At 47.3% G+C, this 25,895-nt stretch overlaps 1 long non-coding RNA gene across 2 annotated transcripts in view; it reads left to right on the top strand.

Moving 5' to 3' along the window:
• Positions 1–1,290: 1,290 nt before the first annotated feature.
• The window catches only part of LOC118698880 (uncharacterized), a 36,397-nt gene continuing 11,792 nt past the window's right edge, over positions 1,291–25,895 (top strand). Inside the window, exons 1-2 of one of the 2 annotated variants that reach the window (XR_004981961.1) lie at positions 1,291–1,482; positions 18,936–19,078. This is a non-coding gene — a long non-coding RNA (uncharacterized LOC118698880). Of the gene's footprint in view, positions 1,483–18,935; positions 19,079–20,024; positions 20,107–25,895 lie in introns of those variants that run through there. The other variant, XR_008508628.1, reaches the window with a different exon arrangement.

Raw genomic sequence — 25,895 nt, 5'->3', positions numbered from 1 at the left:
ATACTGTGGAAGGACTTGCAATGCAAAAAGTAAAATCAGTTCTCCCTAAATGTATATATGCATATGCGTGTTTGTATGTGTGGGCCCTGGTACAGACATAAATAATTACACTTGTAGCTGGCATAATGCACAGGGACTACTCATGCTGTTGACTATCACTTAATCATGCATGTTCTCCCATTCTCTCCAGCTGGATTCTTAAGGCATTACCATGTGATTTTTCCCTTTTTGGGGACTGCAGCAGAGCTCCAGGACTCTGTTTTTGTGATGTGCATCTTGCAGTAGCCTTTATTCAGGAACTCCAGCCAAGCCTCTCCTGCAGAGAATGAAACCATCAGTTGTCCTCAGAGAAGAGCTGCACGCTGCAGCCACGGTGAGCCTTTGGGTCTGTCAGGGTGGTGGGAGCTTGGATGCATGGCTGGGAGTTGGAATTCCAGCTTAGCACCAGGTGGAGCGGGATGCAGTCAAATGCACTGCTCAGAGAGGTAGGCTTGAAGCCTTTAGAAATCATTCTGCCCCTTTAAGGATCTAAGAGTGCTCGATAGGTAAACAAGTCATGGCTCTGAAACTGGCTGAGGTCTGCAGTGTTGCTGTCTTTTCAAATGATAGCTTTCTGTCTGTTCCATCAATGCCAGAAACTTGCCCACAAAATAAGCAGTCCTGTACCCTTGAAAATTAGCGATTGGGCCCACCCAAAATGATGAGATGGTCTGAAAAATGAGAAGATTATCATTTATGTATAAATTGGAGTCCTTTTGAAGGCTGTCTTGCTGTCTTGGTTTGTCAGCTTTTATTCTGTATTCAGCTCATATTTTGAAGACTTTCTATGGGGATTAGAGACATGAGTAGAAGGGATGGAAAGTTTCAGCTTTTGTTTAAAAAGAAAAATGGGTAACTGTCTTTCAGACGCTTGATTTCTGCAGCTGAAATTCTCAGAATCATCATGATTTAACATTGTTAGTGATGACTAGAAGTGATGTCTATGGGTTTGGGATCCCTCGGGTTTTAAATGAAATTTGGAGATCTCTTGGGTGTGTGTGTCGTGTAATTTCCCCCAGCTCCTACCGAATCTCGTCAATACTGAGGAGACTCCTCGGTTACAGAAACAGAAGCGGTGAGGAGGGAGTGCAAAGCCTGTTGGCGGTCGCTGGGCTGTGGTTGGTCCGCCGCAGCCGCGGGAGCGGGGCCCGTTCAGTCGGTGGCGCTCTGCCCTCCCCTAGCGGCGGCGGGGCCGCAGGGAGCCCCCGCTCTGCCGGCAGCGCTGCGGGCACGCGGCTCTGCTGCCGCCGCTCTCAGCCGGCCAGCCGCGCTTGCAGCTTCGGCCCTCGCTTTTCCTTTGGACAATACCAGAAGTTCTTGTCAGCCTGTCACTCGGAGGAGCCAGAGAGACGCGCTGGTGGAAGTCTGACGGCTGCCATTGCCCTCTTGTTTTTAGTCTAGGTTTCTAAAGTATGAAACCAGCAAGGAAACAAATGCCAAAAGGTGATGTTTTCTCTCTCTTTCTTCCCCCTCTCTTTGTAAAATGCAAACATGGGGAAAAGAGCCAACTTTCAATTTCTCTTCAAATTTATAGTAATTTTCCTGTAACTGTGGATGCTTGGAAAATCCAGAGTAATGTCACAAAGGGGAAATCTGTTTGTCTCATTCTTCTTATTGTCTCGGCTTGCTTGACCCTGTTGGGGATGTGCCCTGTCATTGTGTGCTGCTGTTGGGCCTGAGAGGACAAACAAAGGGAAGGAGCTCTGTGTGAGCTGTGTCTGCATGGGGAGCAGCTGGGGGAGCAGGGGCAGTGCTTGCCTTGGTGAGCTCTGTGTGAGCAGGAGCAGGGGCAGTGCTTGCCTTGGTGAGCTCTGTGTGAGCAGGAGCAGGGGCAGTGCTTGCCTTGGTGAGCTCTGTGTGAGCAGGAGCAGGGGCAGTGCTTGCCTTGGTGAGCTCTGTGTGAGCAGGAGCAGGAGCAGTGCTTGCCTTGGTGAGCTCTGTGTGAGCAGGAGCAGGGGCAGTGCTTGCCTTGGTGAGCTCTGTGTGAGCAGGAGCAGGGGCAGTGCTTGCCTTGGTGAGCTCTGTGTGAGCAGGAGCAGGGGCAGGGGCAGTGCTTGCCTTGGTGAGCTCTGTGTGAGCAGGAGCAGGGGCAGGGGCAGTGCTTGCCTTGGTGAGCTCTGTGTGAGCAGGGGCAGGGGCAGGGGCAGTGCTTGCCTTGGTGAGCTCTGTGTGAGCAGGAGCAGGGGCAGTGCTTGCCTTGGTGAGCTCTGTGTGAGCAGGGGCAGTGCTTGCCTTGGTGAGCTCTGTGTGAGCAGGGGCAGGGGCAGTGCTTGCCTTGGTGAGCTCTGTGTGAGCAGGGGCAGGGGCAGTGCTTGCCTTGGTGAGCTCTGTGTGAGCAGGAGCAGGGGTAGTGCTTGCCTTGGTGAGCTCTGTGTGAGCAGGGGCAGGAGCAGGGGCAGTGCTTGCCTTGGTGAGCTCTGTGTGAGCAGGAGCAGGGGCAGTGCTTGCCTTGGTAAACTCTGTGTGAGCAGGAGCAGGGGCAGTGCTTGCCTTGGTAAACTCTGTGTGAGCAGGAGCAGGGGCAGTGCTTGCCTTGGTAAACTCTGTGTGAGCAGGGGCAGGGGCAGTGCTTGCCTTGGTGAGCTCTGTGTGAGCAGGGGCAGTGCTTGCCTTGGTGAGCTCTGTGTGAGCAGGGGCAGTGCTTGCCTTGGTGAGCTCTGTGTGAGCAGGGGCAGTGCTTGCCTTGGTGAGCTCTGTGTGAGCAGGGGCAGTGCTTGCCTTGGTGAGCTCTGTGTGAGCAGGGGCAGTGCTTGCCTTGGTGAGCTCTGTGTGAGCAGGAGCAGGGGCAGTGCTTGCCTTGGTGAGCTCTGTGTGAGCAGGGGCAGGAGCAGGAGCAGTGCTTGCCTTGGTGAGCTCTGTGTGAGCAGGAGCAGTGCTTGCCTTGGTGAGCTCTGTGTGAGCAGGGGCAGTGCTTGCCTTGGTGAGCTCTGTGTGAGCAGGGGCAGGGGCAGTGCTTGCCTTGGTGAGCTCTGTGTGAGCAGGGGCAGGAGCAGGGGCAGTGCTTGCCTTGGTAAACTCTGTGTGAGCAGGAGCAGTGCTTGCCTTGGTGAGCTCTGTGTGAGCAGGGGCAGTGCTTGCCTTGGTGAGCTCTGTGTGAGCAGGAGCAGGAGCAGGGGCAGTGCTTGCCTTGGTAAACTCTGTGTGAGCAGGAGCAGTGCTTGCCTTGGTGAGCTCTGTGTGAGCCCCTGTCTGCATGGGGAGCAGCTGGGGGAGCAGGAGCAATGCTGGGGGTGATTTCTACTGGGCACACCGTTCCTGGACTTGAGGGGAGAGAAAAGCTGAACCAGAACTTTTAGAGCTACTGAATCAATAAAATGAGAGGGCAAGAGATGTTTTTAGTGGTCCCTTCCATGGGACAGAAAGCAAAAAGGTTTAGTCCAGTGATCTTCACTACAGTCTCTGGTTTGCTGTGTTATTACTTTCAAGGAGGTGCGGGTGTAGTTAAGCCAAGTCCTGCACAGCAGAAATGGCAGGATTAGGTCTGGGGTGGGGTGGGGCTCACCCTCCCAGCACACTGGATTCTCACTTTCAGCAAAAATAATGAAAGACCAGCTCCAAAAGGGTGGAGTGTCCTTCTCTTAAACTCCTAAAGGCCTTGCAGTTGCTGCCCTGGACTGGTTTGTTTGTCAAAGGGCTCCTGTCTAGCTGGCAGTCCTTTCTCTTTGCAAAAACTCGGTGCTTAGTGGCCTGAAGCTGAAGGGGTATACTTAGGTTAGATATTAGGAGGAAATTCTTCCCTGGGAGGGTGGGCAGGCCCTGGATACCTGACAGTGCCCATGGCCAGGCTGGACACTTGGGCTGGGGGCGCCTGGGACAGTGGGAGGGACCTGGCACTAGATGATATTTAAGGTACTTTCCAAGCCAAACCCTCCCCTGATTCTCTGGGCAGTGAAGGCATTGTTTTAACAGCATGACTGTCTCCTGAGGCTCAAAAAACTGTGTTTTGGTTTTTTTTTTTTCTTTTGGCTAAGTCTAGGTGAAATACTTGATTTATTATGTTTCAAAAAGTAGTATTTGCTGCTGATTTTGCTACTCTACTTCCTTTTACCTCAGATGATTTTTATGTTACAGAAATGCTGGAAATAACAGGAGTGCAATAGATTTTAGCTGTATTTATGATACACAGTTTAGTATAATGCATGAAAATAGAGTACTCATTCTGCTTTTATTTCTTTAGCATCGAAGCCCAGGAAAAGATTTAATACAGGAATAGAAGTGAGGTAAAGACCTGTGGTGTGTTTAAAACCTGCCCTAAAACTGATCAGTCATGATGTGGTCAGAGTGGTGGAAGTACTTGGATACAGTCCTGTGCCACCACCTGAAATTGTCCCAGGCAGTTCAGCACATCGGAGTGGGTGTTGGGGTTACAGTTTTTATCATGCACTGGTTTTTTTTCTTTCCCCACAAGTTTGTTTTTTAGAGGACTTCTATGTGCTTTAGTGTTCTTCCAAAAGTTAAAAAGAAAATAAAGAACAAATATCAACAACCAAAAAAAAATCAAAATCAAAGCAGAGTGAAAGTTTGGGGCCAGAGTACAGACAGATGTAGTTTTCAGGAAATCATGGTGATTTTTGGGTACGTGAGATTTGGTCATACTGTCAAATGTTTTAAAACCTCAGTTGTCCTAAACTTGCACGTTAATGGTAGTTTTGGTAGATTTTGGATAGAGCTGAGAGTGATACCCTTGAGTGCCTGCAGGCAGCATCTGCAGGCAAAACCTCTGGGTTATCTGGTTCCTAAACTCTCCATCATCCTGGGTGGATGTATGCAATTTTGGCTTTGGTACATCAGTTTCTGAGGTGAGCAAAAGGGAAGATTAATTTCCCTAGAAAAAGCTTTCTCTGCTTTGCATCCATATCAATTTCAGTGACTTAAGATCTCTTTCCTTTCCTTTTCTTTTTTTTTTTTTTTTTTTTTTTTTTTGAGACTGGAGGGAGTGTTTAAACTGAAGGCTTATGGAGCATGGCACTGCTGCAAACTTTTCTAAGCCCCAGGCAAAAACTAAACATCAGTATATTGCAGTCTGTTTGTATGGAATATTTGAAGAGCTTCATTTTTATCTTAAAGCAGTTTAAGACTCTGGAGAGAGATACAAACCTCTTCCTTCTCCCTATGAAGTAAATAGAAGCTAATATGTATTGTTGCTACATTCTAGTACTTTTTTGTGATCCTTTACCCCACTATTCAATACTTTTCAATTTGATTAATCCTTGTTGTGCAGGGAAAGCTGTGTTTAGTTCTGTTGTGATCACCTCTCCCAAACAGGCAACAGGATTTTCCTGAAATGAGTGAATTTGTTTGAATAAGAGTGCTTTTCCAAACCATCTGCTTTGTCCTCATCAAAAAACTGTAGTGCTGGATCTGCCTCACTGTCACCTGTGGTGAGTGACTTCTAGCCCAGTTGGGCTGTGCTTAACTTCTGTTTCTGCTAGGCTTTGCTAGCTGGGGAAACTGTTCTCACAGTTTGGTTCCCACAGAGGTGTGCATGAACCTAGGCTTTGATAAGCTAATTAGACAGAGTTCTCTCACTGAAATGCATCTCCACAGCCTTTAATCAGCTCTGTGACTCTGCTCCTGGCTGCTCCGAATTTAAAGAGGTATTTTCTGTCCCTACCCCTCTGCCTGTTCCCTTGTCCTTGCTGTGCTCTGTGGTTTGCCTTGAAATATCTTTGGGGGTGGAACTACCTGTGTGTTTTGTACATTATTGAGGATCTAGGAGGGCCTCTTGGTACTGCCTTAATAAATGTTAAATAATAAAGCCAAGAGGAGGTGTTGCTTTAGCAGTGTATGGGTGTACCAGTGAAGAAAAGGAGAGCAGATCCTCTCAGTCTCTCCCCTTAACCAGCCAGAGTCTTGGGAGATGCTTTGCAGACCCACTGTGGCAAAATCATCCTATTTCCTTTATAGCTATATTGATGGTCAGGATCTCTGTCTCTTCGATGTTACGGGCTTTTTCCCCCCTGAAAAATGCTTCTGCCTTCTTCTTGAAAGCTGAGAGAGATCCCCAAAGCTTACCGGGCAGAAAAGCTCAGGGAGCTCTCAAAGGATATTGCTGCTTTTCCCTCTAACCTCTTACAGTCTACCTTTCCTCTGTTCTTTTTTCTTTCTGTGCCAGTAAGGCGCTGTGTGCAGTCTTTTGTGAACCTTTGTGGGCCAGATTTCTCCTAGGTGCCTTTTTTCCTCCTCAGTAGCTGCAGAAGAGGCAGTGGATCTGAGGGGGAGATGTGTTTTATGATTTATGACACCTTATAAAGTGCATTTCGTAGCAGGATTGACAGAGCTGGAGACTGAAGTCCATGGAGTTTTGGGGATGCAGAGGCAGGCAGGGGGTGGATCTGCTCCTGGCCACTGTCCGTGTGTCATGGGCTGAGTGGGGACACCTCTGCTTGCCCAGTCCTTGCTTCCCTGCCTAAACTGCATCACGAGCTGGGGTGGTGCCAGGAGAGCCCAGGAGCTGCCTGTGCTGGGAGCCAAAGCCATTTTACACCTCTGGCACCTCTCCAGAAGCCATGGCAGGGCTCCTGCATGTCACCGGCCTCCCTTATCAGCTGTTGCTCTAAAGCTGGGCTTATTTTGACAGGCCTTCCTCTTCCTCCTTGGGATGCCTCCTGATGGCAGGGGTGTCAGCACAGCTCACAGTGTGAGGAGCAGGGCTTTGCTCTGTGTTCCTTGGCACTGGGGTGCTCTGTCAGAGACTTCAAACAGGGCTCTTTCCCACGGTTTGTCTCTGCCTCTGCCCCTTTCTTGCCTGTAGCCTCAGGGCTGCAGCTCTCCAGCCATCTATTTATATGGCCCTCATTTGTCTTTGTCTCCTTGGCACTTATATGGCTCCCCTTGGCCCAGGGCCTGAATGCCTCCCAATCTTTAATATATTTATCTTCACACATGCAGACACACAGGCATACCTGTGAGGTCAGGAAGTACCAGTGCTGCCCTTGTACAGATGGAGGACATTAAATGGTAATTGGTAAACTGGGAGCAGGTGGTGGTGGGGATGGAGGAAGACTGCTCTCACATGGTACAGGAAATGGCATCACAAGAAATGGTTCATAAGCCACAGTGCAGTCCTGGGAAGATGCGTCTCCCCATGCATACATGAGTCTGGCAGCCAGTGGAATATGAGGTCCTAGTCATGTCCTATCCCTGTTTTGGCCTCTTCATTCTTCAGTCTTGTTTTAAAATATTTTTGTCCCAGTGGTACAACTTCAGATGCGAAGCTTCTGTCAAATTGCCCGGCCAGGATGGGGGAGGGAGGTTGGAGTCCTCCTAGTCTGACAGTGAAAGCAAAGGATCTTTTGGTGGCAGGATCCTTCTCTCTTGCTCACCGGGTTAACTGTTCTTGGAGGGGGGTGGTCCCCTCTTTTCAGTGGCTGCAGGGTGGGGATGGGCCCAGCGGCACCATCAGCTCAGGGTTTGCTTTGTCTAGCTGGAGCACTAGGAGCAGACTGTCTGCTGGGGCAGGAATTCCTGAATTCCTGGCAGCTGATACACAGCCACACTGTGCCTTGGCAGTGGCTTTCCCTTAGCCTTTCCCAAAGATGGCAATGCTGCCAAACACATCTCCAAGTGCTTTGCAAATGTGACCCATCAGCAGTGTCTTCAGCACAGAGACAAGCTCGTGGCATTTAGGGAGCTCAGCCGAAACCTGCTGGGGGTCAGAGGTGACCCCCTCTGTTCTGTGGTGCCTTCTCCTGTGCCTGAGGCTGGGCTGGAGCCCCAGGGCCAGCGCCAGGCTGTGCCAGGCTGTGGGGATGGCCAGGGGAGAAGTCAGGTGGCTGTTTGCTGGGCCTGGGCCTGGCTGATAGAGCACGGTGCCTAATTAGCGTGGCAGCTGTTCCCCGTTAGCCAGGCTTTCCTTAGGCGCCTGCACTAATGTTCATGATAGCAGCTAAGGAGAGAAGGGAGGAGGAAATTGCATCTATATTTAATTAATACTGCATCCATATTTTATTACAGAGAGCCCTTAGGTGCAGGAAGATTCTCAGGACAATTGTTTTGGAGGGCTGAAGCTATTGTATGGTGCTGAGGAGATGAACTTTGATTTTGAAAACAACCCCAAATTCCTTGCAGGGTAACCTGGGAAAGCCCAGAAACCCTCTGCCACTCACCTCTCAGCCTCAGGCCAAAAAGCAAGTGGCAAATTTGCTGATAATTCATATTTGATTAGCTTTAATATCTTCTAATATTGCAAGCAAGAAAGGTTCAGTGGCTGCAGACAAAAACCATACTGATTATTTTTTCCTTTTGATAAGCTTCCAGGACTGGACAGGTTTCCTTGTCCATTCTCTGAGCTTACTCCTGTCTTCCAGCTGCATTCCAACTCTGAATCCCAGTGAGGAGACAGAGCATGTTGTTGCAATGGCCATCCCATTCCCATGGCTGGCTGTGCCTGAGGTGGCCCGTGGGGCAGGCAGGGTTGGGCTGGTGGAGCTGAGAGCACCTCAGAGATGCTGGTGGCCGCAGGGGCCTTGGCAGCTTCCGAGGCCACCTTGAGGCACTGGGGCCAGGTGGGACATGCTGCAGACCATGGGGGAAGCGGGGGATGTTTTGGAGCGTGTTTCTGAGCGTGGCCAGAGCGGGGCCGCGGGTCAGCCTGGCCAGAGCAGGGCCGTGGGTCTGCATGGCTGGAGCGGGGCCGTGGGTCAGAATGGTCAGAGCGGGGCCATGGGTCAGCCTGTCCAGAGGAGGGCCGTGGGTCAGCCTGTCCAGAGCAGGGCTGTGGGTCAGCCTGGCCTGAGCCTGGCCAGAGCAGGCCCGTGGGTCAGCCTGGCCAGAGCGGGCCCGTGGGTCAGCCTGTCCAGAGCAGGCCCGTGGGTCACCCTGTCCACAGCAGGGCCGCGGGTCAGCCTGGCCTGAGCCTGTCCAGAGCAGGCCCGTGGGTCAGCCTGTCCAGAGCAGGCCCGTGGGTCAGCCTGGCCAGAGCAGGCCCGTGGGTCAGCCTGGCCAGAGCAGGCCCGTGGGTCAGCCTGGCCTGAGCCTGTCCAGAGCAGGCCCGTGGGTCAGCCTGGCCAGAGCAGGGCCGTGGGTCAGCCTGGCCAGAGCAGGCCCGTGGGTCAGCCTGGCCAGAGCAGGGCCGTGGGTCAGCCTGTCCAGAGCATGGCCGTGGGTCAGCCTGTCCAGAGCAGGGCTGTGGGTCAGCCTGGCCAGAGCAGGGCCGTGGGTCAGCCTGGCCAGAGCAGGCTCGTGGGTCAGCCTGTCCAGAGCAGGGCTGTGGCTCAGCCTGGCCAGAGCAGGGCTGTGGGTCAGCCTGGCCAGAGCAGGGCCGTGGGTCAGCCTGGCCAGAGCAGGCTCGTGGGTCAGCCTGTCCAGAGCAGGGCTGTGGCTCAGCCTGGCCAGAGCAGGGCTGTGGGTCAGCCTGGCCAGAGCGGGCCCGTGGTCAGAATGGTCAGAGCGGGGCCATGGGTCAGCCTGGCCGAAGCAGGGCTGTGGGTCAGCCTGGCCAGAGCAGGCCCGTGGGTCAGCCTGGCCTGAGCCTGGCCAGAGCAGGCTGTGGGTCAGCCTGGCCAGAGCAGGGCCGTGGGTCAGCCTGGTCAGAGCAGGGCCGTGGGTCAGCCTGTCCAGAGCAGGGCCGTGGGTCAGCCTGGCCAGCGCTGCCCTGTGGCCAGAGCCCCCGGCCCTGCACGCTGCTGCTGGGTGGTCACTGCTGCTGTCCAGCTGTAGCAGCGAGGCACGGCCTGAGCTGCTGCAGCACTCGGCCCTCTGCCCTCATTAGGGGCAGGCTTGGGCCAACAAGGAGGCGTTTTATAGTCCAGTCAGAGAAGCAAAAAATAAGCCTGTGTGTTGGGATAGCCTGAGCCTCTTAAAATATTTTGTACACACCCTTCATGCCCCATTAGTACCATTGTTTTGTTCAGTCAGCATGTGGTACAGCCCTTCTTGTACTCTGCAAAACACATAATTTTCCAAAATGTTGTTGTACTCTGTGGTTTCCGTTATAATAAAAATATGCAAACAATTGCTATCCAAAGAAAACTAACTACCATTTAATTTTTAAATCCTCCTCCTTCTCCTTTCACTGATTTCCACAGTTTTTCCTTGGTAGTATCCAAATTCTGGGGAGAAAGGAAGGCTGAAGGCAAAGTGTTTACAGAAAGGAGGATTTCTGCCCCTCCACAACTACAAAAGAAACATTTGTTGCCTCAGATAACTCCTAAACAAACTGCTGCCAAAACAATTAGTGTTATTTTTCTATTATCCTCCTATTTGAGAGTAAATAGCCATTTCATGAATATGTTAATTATCTGGTCGGTGCAGAAGATAAGTGGATGTCGTATCTTCACAAATGATGATAACTCTTCTATTGTATACAAAAATTTCCAACAAAGATTTTTCCCAAGTATTTGGGGTCAGGTGGCTACAGTTAAACTGCTCACAACTGGATCTTTTGCTTTGATAACTTAAAGATTTAGCAAAGATTGAACAATTCAGTAAATGAAGATTTTTTTTTTCATTTTTTTTAAGGAAAAAGCAGGCAGCTAAGCAATAAGAACCAAATCCCTACAACAGCTGAGCTTTTAAATTGTGTTGTATTTCTGTATTAAGTTTTAAAGGCTAACAGAGAGGTTCGGGGAAAAAATCACTTATGTAAGTAATGCAGGGTCGTATGTCTGTGTACTATTAAATACATGGTATTTTTAGAGTAAAGTAAAACAGTGTTATTCTATTTAAGTTGGGCTGTCTGCAGGACAGAAATTATTTGTGAATTTTTTTGTCGGTAAAAACTGCAAGTTACTAGATAGATATGTTTGCTTATGTTTTAAATCATCCAAATATTTATTTTAATGATACTATGCTTATTTGGGCTCTGGAGAAGCACCAAAGTGCTGATTTTCCTTTTGGAGATGTGTACATTTAGGAAGAAAAATTCAATATTCTGCAAAGTTGAATGCACCATTGTGTCAGATAATTAAAATGTAAATTTAAGTATCTATGCCTGCTTTGTGATTTTTTTAATACTTTTAAGTTAGTTGTCTTTTAAAACATGTGGTCAGCTGTTGTATTCACATATGGTCAAATGATCAAAGTCTGAACTCCTCTCTAATTGTCCCCTGCTGCTTGTCTGCTCTGTCCATGATCAAGGCCTCAGCAGGTGATAAGAAAGGCATGAGAACAGGCTGGAAGGAGAATGAACTACTGAGGGGCCCAAGCTGAAAGAAATAAAGACTTCCAGTACATCACCCTGACAGTAAAGAACCAAGAAAAAGTGAAGTCTGGTTAGTTCTTATTTTTTCTTTCTTTCTCGCCCTTTTTCCCCCTTGCTCACAAATCTGCATATATTTTTTAAACAGCAGAATGCAAATAGGGTCGTCTCTGTGTATTCTCAGCTCATATAAAAGGCAGAACCAAACAGCCTTCTGCAGACATGTTTATTTACTTGTGAGGAGGAGGAAGCTGCTAAGTCACACAGTTTATAGTATTTCACATGTTTGTGGAAATCATTGCAATTCTTTTCACTTGTGCTTGTCATTGTTTGCCTGGAGTTCACTTTGCCAGATGGCGCTTTATTGTCACTGGTGTCCACACCTCAATCTTGCATCACTTCAAGACCAAATGGTGTGAAGAGCTTTAATACTTAGAGGATTTAGTAAAAGTAAATCCACACTTTGTGGAAGGTTCATTCTCAGCTATTCAAGCAGGTCTAGCACTGATTCAGAGAGGGAGTAGCTGACCCCAGGAGTGAAGAAAGGGTGAAATAAATGGATTGTCTTTGCCACTCCTGTTTGTCCCCTGCTCTCTTGCAGTCAAAACGCTGATAGAAAATTAAGGATCAATATTAGATTTAGAATAAAGAGTTAACAGTTAAAGAAAGGAAGGTGCATTGTCAGATTCTCCTCTCCTCCCCCCAGTCAGTGTAGAAAACAGTTGACTGCATTTGTAAAGCTAAATTTCTTAGGCTTGCAGTAATGTATTTGTATGCATCGTGTTTTTGGAACCACGTGAGGATTAATTTTTTACATGAATTTGCATGCAAATAGAGTACTCCCTTTTGGCTTCTGCAGAGTCGTTTCTTAATGTTTGCAAACACTGTCGCTCAGATGCAAGAAGTGCCATTGCCCCATTTTACAGATGAGGAGACAGTGGCTGGCTGAGAAAGAAGTGGGTACTGTTCAGACTGTCATTCAAACGTGGGGGTTTTGGGCAATCTATATTTCATTATTTAAAACAGGACTGAGTGCCTATTTCTCTATTTTTGCAGGTAACTGCAGTCTATGTGCCCAAGTGACTCCAGCAGTAAGACTGGACAGAGAGAGTGTGTGTCTCTGCATGGACAAGGAGTATTTTAGCAGGAGGCAGATGTGAGAGGATTTAGAGGATATTATAGAAAAATCCTTGTAGTGCTCAGGCTGTTATATGGCTGCTGTAAACCAGCAAACAGGTTAGAGGCTATAACCAGAAGGAAAGAGCACACATCACAACTGCAGCCCCCTCTGCAAGGAGGCAGAGCTGTGGTCAGTGCCCCAGGTTTTTTCTGGGGTCAGCTCCAGAGGGTTCTCCTTGTGGGCCATGTGGGTTTTAGGAAGGACAATTCTTGGAGCAGGTTCGTGATGGAAGGGGAGACTGATGCACAGGGAGGGTGGTGGAGAAAGAGAGGATTATGATCATGTCTCTGCATGGGGCAAAGGGTGAGAGAGGCTTGAAACAAGGGTCTGGAACATTTTGACCGTGGAGATTTGTGGGAAGGAGGGCCCCAGTCCTGCTGGGGGGCTGCTGAGTAGTGTCTGCCTCAGCAGTGACCCACGGAAGGGAAGCGCCCTTGGGAATGTTGGAGCTTCCTTCCCTCCCTCCTGCGCTCCCTTCGGAGCAGACCTGGTTCCACTTGGTCATGCTCAGTGACTTCCTGAGCTGGGCTGGCGAGGCCCAGTGCCACACAAGCTGAGCCAGGGCCCAGCAGCAGGGTGTACAAATGAGCTCGAGAGACAGCCAGAGGTGGGACTTGCCTGAGCACTGGGAACTCGCCCTTGCCTGCTTAGGGTGTCTCGCACATCCCATGTACTGCAAGATCCATCCCCTGCGGGGGGATACACAGCCCCTCTGTCAGGATTTGCCATGCCCCTATGACCCTCCTGTGAATATTTATTGTCCAGAACATCCAGAAGTAGGAAATATCTACTGTGATGGCAGACACACAATGGGAACAGAGGCAGCCAAAGTTAACCAGCTTACACATTGTATCTTCTGCCATTTGGTCCTCTGTTTCCTTCAGAATAAAACTGGCAGTGCCCAGAGATAGCTGTTGAGAGTCACCTTTGCACCTGGAACATTCTAAGCTGGTGTGGCCTGTCTACCTTCAACACACTTGAGATGCTTATTTTTTTTATAGAGAATTCCCAGCCTTGTCTGTGAATTCTGTTTCCTGACTGGTTTTTTTTGTTGAACATGTGTATTTTTATGTATACAACAGTAGCCTTCAGTAATACATTGAATTCCAAAATTGGGAATGTTGAGAAGCAATGAATGGAAATGCTTTTTTATGTAATACTGCATTAACTTGCAGACTTAAATGGTTCAGTGAGGAGTTACTGGTCACAGTAGCTGTGACTAAACTCACATATTCTTGTTTTCATATTGGTTCAGGTCCCTTTCCTGGCAGAAGCTGGTCTTTCTGCGAGTCCATGAAAGTTCTTGAGCAGAGAGCTCTCCATGCCTGCTGCTGATAGCGGGTAGTATCATGCTGTTTTCTTGGAAAATGCATTTGGATGCTATTTTCTAGAATAAACAAGTTTAAGTGGCCAAGAAATAAAATAGATTCCTCCCACTTCTCTCCTTCCCCATGTGCTCAAAATAAGTGGTTGAAGTGAAAAAAAAGGTAAGTGGTTGATTCTCACTCCTGCAAATGGTCAAGAAAATTACAGAGCCAGCAAAATCAATTTTCGGGTTTAATAGTCCACAAGCCCAAGGAATTCTGTGCAGTACTCCCTGGGGTCTGGGTAGGTGTTTAATCTCTGAAATTCTATACAGAGGAAGCATGTTGAAAACAAGAAGTTTTTGGTGGGGTCACGTGCTCCAGGAGGTTTGGGATCAACAGGAGGTGCGTGGTTTGTTTGCTCTCAGTGGTTTTGGGCAGCAGCTCTGACCAGTGGCTTTGGTGGGAGGGGATGAGGTGCTCCTGAGGCTGGTTTTATATTGCTGTGTGAGGAGCTGAAGGGGACAGCTCTCCTTCCATGGCATCCTTATGTAGGAAGAAGAATTTGGTTTATTACTTGCCTGCCTGTTGTGAGAGCTCTCTGCAATAACAGATTTTTGAGGAAGCACCCTTGGGCTAAGCAGGGCAGGCCCTGTGTGCTGTGGGATTTATTTCCTGCAGGATGTGGTCCTGTAAGAGGCTCCTCCTGGCTGGACTGGGGTGACAGTGTGAGCCCACCCTGTCCCTGCACGGTGCCTACAACTGACCACAGAGAAGGGGTGATGGCTTTGGATGGACTGTGAGGCAGAGCAAAGCAGGAGGCTTTAGCAGAGACTCCTGTGAGGATTTTGGCTGGTGGAGGGAGAAAGGTCCTTTCTCTGCACTGTGGGTCAGGTGGTGGGATAATGAGGAGAACAGCCCTGATGTGCAGAAATGCTGCCTGTCAGAATGACTACTCTGCAAATCTACTTAAAAGTGATTTTCTGTGTGCCACCCTGAAATTCATCTGGCAATTAAATGATAAGGTTAATATGTTACATGCATGGAGGCCAGAAAATTTGGAGGTAGTGTTGCCATAGCAACTGTATCTCTGCCCTCCTGGGCATAGGCATCCCTGTGGGGTCAGCCAGGGCGCAGTGCTGGGGGTGGGAAATGCCGCCAGCGTGGTAGCAAAGGGGTGGGAAAAGTCATAAAAATGTAAAAATAAACCCAAGTCTTTGATCTCGTTGTGTGCTGTCGGTGGAAGAGCAGTAAAAGGTGAAGCTCCTCTCCATTGTGTGTGTCAGAGGGAGCACTGCAGCGCTGCCTCGGGCTGTGCCAGGGAGCTGTGCCTTCAGGAGGGCAGGGCTCAGCTGCTTCAGCTGCTCTGGTCTCTGGGATGCTGCACTAACTGGGAAAAGGCGTCTCCAGTGCAATTCCAGTGTCCTCCTTCAGCTCCTACAGCTAAAATCCCAGTGCCTAAAGAAGACACCCTCTCCAAAGAGCATATACTCCAACAGTCAAATACACTCGAACAATGCCATGCCTTGAAGGGAACCCAGAAGGGCTCTCTTGCTCTTCCACTAATTTTGAAGCCATTTAATTTACCTCTGAGAACTACAGAGCACTTGCTTTTGTACACAGGTGTGTTTGTGAGCACTCGGATTGGTGCCGCGTGGCTGTGCATCCCTTTGGGAGGCGGCGGCTGAAGCTCTGCTCTCTCCCCTGGGCCTGTGACCAGGAGCAGCAGGGTGCTGTCACCACTGGGGACCATGAGTCCTCCTTCCTCATCTCTGCAATGTCACTGCCTGGCACTCCGGCGTGTCCAGGTTTTCTTAGTGCAGATGATTTTAGGCTCTTAAAAACCGCTGTGGTGAATGGTGTAGCTCCTCTTAACTACAAAACATAAAAGCATTTTTGTGGTGAAATCAGAAATGATGAGTTAGCTTTCCCTGCTTTAATGAACTAAGTGTTCAAATCTCAGTAGCGTTGCAGAGATTGTGATTCTTGTTTCAGTCTCCAAGCTTCACTCCTGAGTCATCTCTGGGTCTATTGTTTTGCTTTGAGAAATGGTTTAGTTTTCTGTTGCTGTCTTTTCAGAGTAGATCTGTGCTTAGGTATTACCACAAAAAACCAGATAATCTTTTAAACTGAAAAAAATATCAGCTGGTTGCTGGCAGATACCTCTCATCTGGGAAGGGCTCTTGGCTCATATGCTGGTTATCCCTGCTGAGATAAAGCGAGCAACTGGAGCAAATGAAGCACTTATGAAGTGTGTTAGAGCTTCTCCCCATAGTATGCAAATGAACTGCAAATAATCTGTGTTCCTGCAGGAAGTCCTTTATGAAAAGCAAAGGGATGGAAAAGGAAATGGAGGCCTTGGCACTGGTGAGGTTATTTACATGGAGGGCACTGTGTGTTTGCTGTGTGGTTGGGCTGTGATAACAGAAGTCTGCTTTCCCTGGAATGTTGTGGCTCTCGAAGGCAGGAGATGAAAGACCTAGAATGATAAAGTGGTACATCTCAGGGCATTTTATTTTATATTAAAGCTTGCTTTTTAAATTTTTTTTTTCCTTTTTCTTTTTCTTTTCAGCAAATGCATACCAAATGCCAGAGGGAAAGCCTATTGTGTTACCAGGGTAATGCCAAAAGATGCACAGAGATCATGCAATTGTGTTATTGTACTGAGATGTCATCCTAATATCACTCTGGTTTATTTGAATAAATACAGGTATTTGCCATAAGAATCCCCCATAAGGAACCTTGCAAAGGTACATGATGACCAGGCCCTGAAAGGCAGTGTTTATGGAGAAAGTGCTTTCTATGCACTGTTGTTCAATGTTGAAACATGTTTCTTCAATTTACATTCTTTTATTTTAAGGGTGCATAATAACTTGCTGTAGCTTTGGAAACTCAGGGCAGATATAACTTAAGTAGATTTATCTAACTCCACACAATACTTTGCTGTTGGATGCAGCAGTAGTTGCCATAGCAACTGCAGGATTCCCAAATTGTTATGATACCTCCAAGAAACAGGTTGTCTTTTGGAAGAACTGCAAGCAATTTAACTTCATACTACAGTAGCCATAGCTTTAGGGGATAAATGATATCTCCAAATGTATGCTTCTCTCCATGTGGGATCTTCATGGTTTATTTCAATTATGACATTTTTTCACTTTGCTGTAATTTTTTTGGTCATAATTATTTTTTTCGGAGCTGAAGGAATAGAATATGTTTTAAACTGCTCTTCATTATTAGTTCTGTATACCATGATAGTGTCTAATGACTCTTACAAACTTTGAGATCTTCCTGCCACCACTTAAAAAGAGAAAAAACCCAGGGGGAAGGTCAGTGGCATTTTTTTTCCTCTGGTTGCTTTGTCATCAAATAATATATCCCAGATGCAGATGAACATACCTTCCTAACAGCCATGACCAAGGTACTGTCCCTGCTTCACAGGTGGGTGAATTGTTCCACTGAGGAGGTAACAGAGTTCTGTAAGACTGAGGATGACTCTGTTGAGAGGTGGGACTAGGTCTCATGAGTGCTTAGGAGAATCGTGAACCAAGTCCCTGCAAGCAAAATTTTTCATGGGAGGTGACAAAATAAAGCATGGATTTTCTTGCAGCCACGTCCTGCTCCTGCAGACAAATCAGTATAAATAAGCAGCTGTATTGGGGTCATTCACTTGTGTATAGTATTTGGGCCAGATGGTTTATTTTTGTGATTCCAGATTTATTTTCTTTCTTTTCTTTTAGAAAGGTCGTGGTAATGTTTCCCAGCTCCTGAGAGAGTTGGGATTGTTGAGCCTGGAGAAGAGAAGGCCCCAGGAGACCTTAGAGCCTCTTCCAGTGCCGAAAGAGCTGGAGAGGGACTTTTCAGAAGGCAGGTGACAGGGAAAGGGGAGATGGCTTCCAGCTGACAGAGGGCTGGCTGAGATGGAATTTTGGGCAGAAAGTCTTCCCTGTGAGGGACAGGCTGCTCAGAGAGGCTGGCTGCCCCTTCCCTGCGGGTGTTCAAGGCCAGGTTGATGGAGCTCTGAACAACCTGGGATAGTGAAAGCTGTCCCTGCCCATGGCAGGGGGTTGGAACGAGATGATCTTTAGAGTTCCTTCCAACCTAATGCATTCTATGGTTCTGTGAAGTCATGTTATAGATCGGTTGGGGAACTAAAATGTGTCTGTGAAAATAGAAGAAATCAAGAGAGTTTCTCAGTTCCTATTAACAACACATGCAGGGGATCTACACACATTCAGGTTAACTCTTAATGGGTTCATTTTCTTAGGATTTGTTACTTGGTTTGTGAGGCCAAAGAGTCTTAGTTGTGCTCCAGGATGTCAGGGAATGCATTGGAACAAAACAAAATGGTTTTGTCCTCAGACCACTTCCAAAGTGAGCCCAAGACAAGGGGTTGCAGATAGGGGTGTGTGAGGACTGATAAGGAGGCTGGTCTATGGATGTCTCTCAGGAAAGATGCTGTTTAAGTGCTGACAAGCTGTTTGTTTGCATGGTGGTTCAGGAGACTTTGAAGGCTGTCTTGAAGACAAACAACAAAGGCACTTTGGAGGTGGCTGTTGGGAGCTCTTCCTTGTAGGAGTGGCAGCAGGGGGAAAGCACAAAAGGGATTTTGTTGGAAAACACAGAGTGTAGGCTAGGGACATGTTAGGGTGCAGAAATTCTGTGTAAAACAGACCTTTATCAACTCTTCCTCTTATTCATCAGACTTGCTGTGAGGAGGAATCTGTGGGTCTCCCCCAGAGGTGGCTGCATTTTGAAAAACTCAGAAGATGGGATTCCTGGCTGCAGTTGGGCTTTCCCAGTCTTGCTCCCTGATAAAGCCCTGTCTTACATGAGTGGCTCTTTTCCTTCTCCAGGGAAAGGGCTGGGATGCCATACCTGCTGGGAATAGCTCAACCAGGGACTTGTGCCAGGGCCTCGACTGCCAACAGCAGCACTTAACCAAAGTGGCAGTGACTTGGTTAAGGTGGATGCTGAAAACCAGCCACTTTCTGGTTGAGTCCAGGTGCTATCTGTGACCTGGGAATTCTGAGACCTAGCTGTGCATCTTTATAAGAAGTTTGTATATCTTTGCAAGCCTTAAGTGCTCAAAATTCATGAGTTATACCTCAGAAAGTTCATGAGGATGGGTTTTTTTTTCTTTTTTTTTTTAATTTTTGGATGTGTTGTCATGTATATGAGCTTTTTGGCCCAGCTATGTTGCCTATTTCAAGGTTTTATTTGCAACTGAGAATTGGAAACTTATTTTTATGGTACATGTTCTTTCTTTGTGCAGAGCCTAGATTTGGGTGAGTGACGTGCCTGCAGGTTCTCAGGCTTCCTGGAAGCACCAGCTGCTGCAAGACTGGGATGAAACTGCAGGAGTGTGCAGCGCTGCTGGTACAAGGAGGCCTTTTCATCCAGCATCCTTTGGGTCACGTGGGTATAAAATGGGGCTGAATTAGTCTTTTCTTCCCTCCTGACATTTGGCTGGGTGGGAGGCTGATTCCTCATATGTTTTAATACGGCATTTGAAAACTTAATTTTCTCTCAGCTTTACATGTAATTTGCCCATATTATTACTATAATATGGGTTTTATTCCTCTTGAGGCTGTACAAGTCTTCAGGATACTCTTAATATGTATGGTGGGAAATGGGCTGTTTGCAAATTAGTAACAAACTATAATAATTACTTTGCTTTCCCCTTGAAATGCTAATCTGAAGCTTTGATGACCACAAAATTCCCATATAAAGCCACACAGACCTTCAGCTGCATTTGTTGGATCTATTTAGATCTCTGCTTGGTGTCTAAAAGAGGCAATAACTCTGCGAACATCTCTGGCCACTTCCTCCCACACATTGCTTGGTGTGGCTCCTGTCTGCTTGGGTATCTATATACAGCACAACTGTAGGTGTGAATTTTTGTGGTTTGACCCGTTTCCATAAGTTAAAGTTGCTAAGGATGGCCACAATGATAATTTAATAGGAAATGCTGAGCTAGTGGTGAATTTTCTAGAAATATCTGCAATGAAAATATTGAGCATTTGAAAATTCATGGGAAAAATATACATTTTGAGGACTTGAAGACATTAAAGGAAAAAGAGTTTGTAAACTAGTGCTAATATTGGTCAGTGTTGTAGAAATTAATGTTTGTGGTAATACAAAAACTCCCAATGTACAATTCTTGAAGTGATTCTATCCTGTCCACTCTAAGTCCAAGCATCTGTTTGACTCTTCTTCCTCATGGACTACCCTGGTGCCATCTCTAGAAGGCAACTGGAAGACCTCAGGTCCAGCTCTGTCTCACAGCATCTCCGAAGACGTTTTCCTCCTCTGCTCTGGAAGCACAATACCAGTGCAGAGAGGCTGAGTCCAAGGCAGACTCCTCAGCAGCCATCAGCCCTTTTCTGTGGGTGGAGGCAATGTCAGTGAAATGTAATGTGTTGGCTTCTCCTGGAGCATGTAAGGTGAGCTGGTTATGTGAGTGGCCTCTCCTGTGTCTTTTAAAGCTGGTGGCTGGATTATCTTTGCTTTCTCCTAGTACCTCTGAAAAATTTGAGTAGATTCTCTCTTGACAGCAGCCACTGCTGCTGCTGTTTCTCTAGCAGAAAGCCATTTCAATAGCCCTGTTATTGTTTCTGGACTCTGCCACCTGGATGGAACTGGTGGGAAAGGCGTAACTGGGAGGAAGGAGGTGCCAGCAAGGGAGCAAAAAGGAGAATGCTCTTGAGGAGAGCCGTGCCATCCTGCACCCTCATTCATTGCTTTGGCTGAGCTAGGAGCTGCAAGAGCCACATGGGAGAGGGCAGGTGCCCACACAAGCATCACTGTGCCAGGGGTTTTCACCCCTTGCTCTGTATTTAACATCTGCTAGGAGAAGCAGTTGTGAGGATGGAGATGCTGCTGTGTGAGCCAAAGCAGCCCTGGAGACGGGGATGCTCCAGGTCGGTTACAGCCTTCTCACCCTCCCAGGAAAGCAAACAGGGAATAAAGGTCACACGAGAAAGTGAGGGTATCATCTTAAAGAGAGCCTCTGCTGCACAGGATTGTCTCGTGCAGTGCTGCTGAGCATCTTGAAAAGCAAACCAATAGCATTAGGGTGGAGGAATTCCCACTGCATTCCCCTCCTCTGGCCCCCTCACCTCGGCCCCAAGATCAAAAAGGCAGCAGCAGTGCAGCCTTCTGTCTGCATAAGAACAGAGCCTGTGCAGGAGAGCTGCCACAAGGGAAAGCTGCTCTCTGAAGATGCTTGAAAAATAAACAGTGCACATCAGCCCAGTGTGAGGTGGCTACCCAGGTCTGGAGAAACCACGTGTGCCTGGGGTAGTGATGCCTGCCTTCCCTTCCTCTTGAACGGCAAGGACTTCATTTCCATGCACTTACCAGACCTGGGGCAGCATTTCTAGGAAAGGCAGTTTGGTAGAGGGAGATGCTGCATGCAGTGTGGTGCTTCAGGGATTGCTTTCTGTCTTCTGAAGGCTGAAATGCCCCAGCACAAGCCATCTTGCAGTGTGCCCTGGGGAGCAGGACATTAAAGGGATGTGCCAGCAGCGTTTTCTTACCTTGAACATGTGATGGAAAAGAGTGGGAGAGCTCAAGGTTTTTCTGTCCCCAAATTCTTGGCATTAGCCTGACCTCTTTCTGCACCTGACAAAATCTCTCAGTGGGCTGGGTTTAGTGTAAAAGGTGATAGTAGAAGAGACCAAAGTGGTGAACAGTCCCTGAAGGACACACTGGTGTGTGCCAGGTGCCTGACAGGATGTGCACAGGGCTGTTTTTTCCCCTTGCTCTGTCTGGGTTTCCCAGGAAGCTGTTTTGCTGCACGCCTGGTGCTGCTGACCCACCGCATGGGAAGCCTTGAGTAATCCCACACTGCTCTGAGCATGTTTGAGAAGTTCTGTATGACAAGATCGCTGAGTGCCCTGCCCTTTGCTCTGCCCCCTCTCGTGTTTGTCACATCTAATAATGGACAGAAATGTGGTGTGTGCCACTGAACACGGGGAATTTGTTTGTATTCCATGTTTGCCACAGCCTTTTAATTTGAGGAGGGAGCGTGGGAGCAGGGAATGGCTAAGAACACTTTGGTAGCTCTCTGCTGCAGGCTAGGTACAGTTCTTAGGGAGTGATGTGAACTTGAGCTGAAGTGTTGGGTTTAGAGTGGCAGTGGTGTCTGGAGGGGCAGTGCTAAGTGCTTTAAAAGCACTGTATCTGTTTCAGGGCTTGGTGAAGGGTGGTGAGATAAGCTGCTCTCTGTGCTCTCTTATCTGGGTAGGGGTGTCAGGCACTGCACTTTGCAAGGAGGATGTTGCCACATTTTATTTTGCAAGGGAAGTGCTGTGGAAAGATGACTCAGGCTGCCTGCAGCCCTCGGCCTGGGCGGGTGCTCATTCACACTGAGCTGTGCTTGTGCTGCTGCAGGTGCTGGACTGCCCTGCTGCAGCCAAAGTGGGCTTTTGTCCCTAACCTCGATATTGGTACATCTTGGGCTTGTTCCTTGCAGAGACCCCATCCAGTTAGGTAACAATAATAAGGTGTAAAAGAGCAGGAGAATCCTAACTTGTGAAATCCTGATGGTTTTTCCATGCTTACATATTTGGTTGTTGAATGTGTGTATATGGCCCTAATTTCTGTGCACTTGCTTTCTGTTCCTAGATGTAGCAGATGTTGTTCCAGCAACCACCTCTCATCTTTTCTCCCTCCTCCTTTTTATTCCTTTCTTGCATGTTCAGGCATGGTGAGCAAGTAAGGACACTGTTGTTAGGTTGAAGACTTCAACTGTCTTTATTGCCTAGTCCAAGGGGAAATGGGGCTGGTATACCTGGGATGTTGGCAGGAGACGAAGGCATACAGAAGAAATTCTTTCTCATGAAAATATTTGTCTATCCTCTTTTCCCTCCTTAGCCTCTTTAAAAGGGGATAAGGTCTACTTTTGGATACATGGGAGTATTCAGCAGGGAAGCTTCCACAAGGCAAAAAAAGTCCCTGACATATCAGAAGGGCATGTGCCTTGTTCTGTAGACTTTGTAAGTGTGAGGTCTTAAATGAGAGATGGGAATGAGGTGAATTGTGCCACTAGGATAACATTTTTGAGAAGCATCTGGTTCAGGATTGTACAATGTCTAGCATGGATGCTTCCTGGGACAATTCCCCATCCAAGGCTTGGTTCCATTTGCTTTATGTCATGCCCCTTCCAGGAGCATATTGCAGAGATTTCTGAGATGATGACAATCAGACAGGAGTGGGGCTGTGGAGCATGAGAGCTTTGTCAGCGAGATACTGCAGCCCTGTGAAGGAGCCCTGTTGACAGGGTAATTTCACTGCTGCTGGGACCTGGCTAGCATTTCCAGAGGAAGCTCTGTGTGCACAGGAGGAACATCCTCTGGGATGGCTGAGGGCAGGATGCCTGCCAGGATTAGTGCTGCTCATGGGTAAAGCCTGACGGTTACCTATTATCCAGAATATTTTAATAGGATCTTTAGGGTATTTTTTCTGAGACACACATTTTTGGATGACTGTTCTTATCTTTAGTTATGTTTTCATGAGCATTCCCAATATCCTTCTCACTTCCAGCTGGGAAATCGAAATACAGCGAGCTTTTATTTATTTGTTTGTTTGTTTTTATTTTGCCTCATGTGGTTGTTGTGGGCTTTGTTATCTCTTCTGCTGCACTTTGTGTGCCAATAACTTCTGAAGTCAAGCAGTTTAATTGCAAAAATGAAGAAACAGAAAAACACCACACAAAAGCACCAAAAATATATGGGAAAAGCCACCTATTTTACAGTGTCCATGAACATCTGCTAATGCAACATTTGCCATGTGGGTGGGGAAATTTGTAGAGAAAGGAATGTCATTCATGGTCCAAGATAGGTATTGCAAGTAACTTTCCTTTCATCATCAGAGCTGCCAGGCTCAGGCACAAGCTTCTGCACTGGGCCAGCCTTAGTCAAGGATAATCCGCCTTCACTTCAAACTGAGATTCTTCTTTTTTCTTTTTTTTTTTTTCTGGATGATGTAATTTTTTTCTCTTTAATAATTGGATCATTGTTTTGGAATTTAAAGCCTTTCAGTAAAGGGCAAGAGGAGGGAAAGTTTGAAGCTGTGAGGGTGCTGAGGCACTGGAACATGCTGGCCTGAGAAGCTGTGGCTGAGCCATCTCTGGAAGTGTTGGAGGCCAGGGGGCTGAAAGGTGAATATTTGTCAGAGCCTGTACAGAGCAGAGCCCTGTGTAACCCAGGTCACTTTGGAGGGGAGGAGAAAGCTGCTGCCAGATCTGCTCTCTGCTTTGAGTTGTATGCTGTCCAGTTCTTACACTAATATATGAGAACATTCACTTTGTTGGGTTTGGTATTACCAGCAAAATGTGTCAGGCATTTTGTGGTAAGATGATATTGGTTTGACAAAATCTGTGGGGTTTTTTTCAAACTGTGCTCTTTCTGCTCAACGTTTCTGTGCCCTGTGGATGCACATGGATTGTACTCTGTAAAATTATTCTAATGTTAAGTAGAGTGTAGATGGGATGAGCAAAGAAAGACTTGGAAGCAATGTGTTGTAAGCTCATCAAAAGTCTGGTAAAGTGTCCATTTGAAAAAATAAGGTAAATTGTAGACAGTTTATTCCAATTTGGGATGAAACTATCAACATTTTAACATTTTTCATGGTGGCTGGAAAGTCTTGTTAACCAAAGAAAAGGGCCTAAGTATGATGGCATTGTTACTTTGGTAGGAAGGGAAAGAAAATGAAATCAAAATTATTTATTGCTTCAAAGACCTGATGATCTAGTGCATCACCAAAAGGAACTTGGAGAAAGACCTCTTACATAAAATTAACTCTCTGAATCTGTCTCTTACCAGTAGTTTGGGGTAGTGAAGCCACTAAGCGAGGGTGGCTCTTAGCAGCCAGTTCCCATGTCCTGGCTTGACTGCATTGCTAACTGGGGTGCAAGAATGGGACAGCCTTTCCCAGGGAGTTGTGTGAGACCTTTGTGCACCTTTTTCTCTGTAATACACTTCACCCTTTGGAAAAGTAGCTCCTTTTTTTTTTTTTTTGAGGAAATACGGGTTTTTGGTTTGCATTTTGAAACTTGTCTTCTCTTCCAAAGGAAAACTTGGCACTGTGAACCTGCTAACTCCAGCAGGCATCCAACACGTGCTTTGGAGAAGGTGATTATTCCCTGTTGCTGGGGCAGGTGTCTTTTCCTGTGAAGATTTTGATGCTGTTAAGGAGTGATGTCTTAAAGGGGTTTGTATTTTTAGCAGCTGTGATTTATGTCCTGCAGGCTCTGTCTTTAAATCATGCCTCAAAGAGGGATAGGTTATTTTACAGAGAAACCCATAAAGTAATGTATGCTTCTGGTGTGACTTTCTTTAAAGCTGTGCATTAATTCCTGAGGACTGAGGTCAGCCTGCCTGTGCTGAGATCTGCACAATGACATTTCCATAGGGGGCTTATTTCATGCTGATGGGAGAAGCAGGAAGTAATATTTACCATATGAAGACACAGTACTATTAATAATAATAATGATAACAACCAACTAATACTTATGCAGTGCATTTTAAAAATGATTATTTTTTCTTTGTCTCAGAGTACTTAAGAAGATCTCCAATCTATAGAAAAAGTAATGGAAGTGTTAATGAGAATTCAGGTTTTGTGGGGATCAGTATCAGCCTCTGGTACATGTACAAACCACTTGTTGGAAAGCTGCTGGCTTTGGAGTTCTTGCTTTTGACCTGGAAATGTTCTTGCCCTGCTGCTCTGGAGACACCTCTGCAGGGTGGGGAGGCCTCTGAGTTTTCCTGTCTCTCCTCAGCTTCTGTAGGCAGCGATGCAGATCAGACTGAGAGTGCAGAGGAGGTGCCTGATGTGTGACTTCACTGCAATGTTTCCTCCACTCCCCAGTACCCCATGCAATGCCATAATTTCCAGCTCTCAGTCTTCCCAGGACAGAAACCTGCTTCTGTGGTGAAGGTTTGTAGGTAAGTTACAGACACTGAAGCTTAGTGATGTGTCCTTCTCAGCAGTGTTACCCGGGTGGTTCTGATTTGGCAAACAGAACTCAGTTCTTTATGGGTTTAAGAAAATGGTGCTGTATCTCTGATGGTAAGACACTTATGGAGGAGTCTAAGAAGGCTGTAATTTTTTTCATGTGTAACTATGGAGGCATGCTTTGATATCAGAGAATTGCTTTATAAATGAAGTTGTAAGAAACATTTAAATGTCAAGTATCCTTCATCTTGTTCATTCAAGCGCAGAATATTTA

Source organism: Molothrus ater, chromosome 14, assembly GCF_012460135.2.
Source record: "Molothrus ater isolate BHLD 08-10-18 breed brown headed cowbird chromosome 14, BPBGC_Mater_1.1, whole genome shotgun sequence".
Classification (NCBI taxonomy): domain Eukaryota; kingdom Metazoa; phylum Chordata; class Aves; order Passeriformes; family Icteridae; genus Molothrus; species Molothrus ater.
Note: the sequence above shows the minus strand (reverse complement) of the source record. Positions and strands in the feature narration are given on the sequence as shown.